Source organism: Pundamilia nyererei, unplaced genomic scaffold (genome assembly GCF_000239375.1).
Source record: "Pundamilia nyererei isolate P.nyererei 1_Seehausen unplaced genomic scaffold, PunNye1.0 scaffold00212, whole genome shotgun sequence".
NCBI lineage: Eukaryota > Metazoa > Chordata > Actinopteri > Cichliformes > Cichlidae > Pundamilia > Pundamilia nyererei.
This window is the reverse complement of record NW_005187613.1, coordinates 561,618-563,308: the sequence shown is the minus strand read 5'-3', so window position 1 is coordinate 563,308 and position 1,691 is coordinate 561,618. Positions and strand designations below refer to the sequence as shown.

Sequence of the window (1,691 nt, the reverse complement as noted above, 5' to 3'; positions counted from 1 at the left end):
GTAAACGAGAATGAACAGCTTGCCAAACTTGAGGAACATTTATAGATGACAACTGGAAGGAGCATGTTAGGAGGCGTGGTCCTGCTCCTGAAATACCGATACATGATTTCCAAATATGATGCTACCTGTAGCATTGTTCAGCATGATCAGTTTGATGATGGGTCAGTGGTGGTTTGGGGAGGCATGTCCATGGAGAGACGCACAGACCTCTAAAAGTCAGACAACGGGACCCCAACTGCCATTTGACATCAAGATGAAATCCTTGGAACCATTCTAAGTGCCTACACTGGTGGAGTGGGTCCTAGGTTCCTCTTGTTGCATGATAATACCTGGGATAATGTGGTGAGAGTATGCTGGCAGTTCCTGGAGGATAAAGGAACTGTTACCATTGACCAGCCCACATGTTAACCTGTCCTAAATACAACAGAGCACCATTGGGACATTATGTTTCAATCCATCTGACGCTATCAGGTTGCACCTCAGACTGTTCAGGAGCTCAGTGATTCCCTGGTCCAGATCTGGGAAGGGATTCTGTCGTCTCATTAGGAGCATGCCCCAACGTTGTCAGGTACCTTTCTGAGTTGCTGCAATAAGATTTCAGCAAAATGAACTAGCTTGCCGCATCAGTTTTTCACTTCGACTTTTGGAGTGTCTTTAAATTCAGCCCTCCATAAGTGGATCATTTTCTTTAAAAGAATGTGGCATCCTTTCAGTCCTAACACATTGTCCGGTCCACATCAGTATCCAGCATGATATAAAAATAATAATAATGATATAATATAAATAATGCGGGAAGAGAGTCTATATTTCTTATGGCTGGAGGAAGAGAGTTCCAGAGCCGAGGAGCAGAGCGACTGAAGGCTCTGTTCCCCACAGTGATGAGACGCGTGGGCAGAACAGTAAGATGAATATGAGGATCTGAGAGGCCTGGAAACAGTGGTGATATGGAGCAGGTCACACAAATAGGAAGGAGCAGACTTGTATAGTTGAAAAGGAGGCAGAGCTGTCGAGAAATGCTAGGAGCTAACTGCAAACAGCAGTCGCTTTCTGAAACATCGGATATGTATCGGATTCAGAACCACATACGAAAGTGTCCCAGGTCAGATTTGAAAATATCGGATTTGTGCCGTTCACACTGTCATACCATGATCGGATATGGGTCGCATAGGGTCGGAAAAGTCGGATTTGATGCGCTTTCGCCTGCAGTGTGAACGTACGATTCAAATTGTTGTCAGCATCTGAAGAAATTATAATAAAAATAATAACAATAACCGGTTGGCAGCAGCAGCCAGGCGCGCCAGCGTTCACTCAACGGAACCTAATATGTTTTCTCTTGTAGCGATCTGATGTTTTCAAAGTGTTACTTTAATTGTGTTTCTGTGTGTGTGTGTTTCTGTGTGTTTCTGTGTTGGCCCTTCCATACTATCATGATATTCATTCATTTACACACTAAGCTCTCTTCTATTGCCTCAAAATCTTTGTATAGAGTTAACTTGTAATTCCATAGCAGCTTACAGTGTTGCTCACTGACAAAAACTAAACTTTTCATGCAGTGCATGGACAGGCTTATTAAACATTTCAACAAAATCCTGAGATTCATGCACGGGAAATTTGTAAAGACACAAAGGAGGGCAGACTGGTGACCAGTGACCCCCCTTTCAGCTCTTTGCCTACAGATGGGTGCTTCAAGT

The 1,691-nt window shown here is 43.7% G+C and overlaps 1 protein-coding gene across 1 annotated transcript in view; it reads left to right on the top strand.

Moving 5' to 3' along the window:
• LOC102203782 (E3 ubiquitin-protein ligase HECW2-like) overlaps positions 1-1,691 on the top strand; it is a 63,055-nt gene that overhangs the window by 32,127 nt on the left and 29,237 nt on the right. The window lies entirely within an intron of this gene.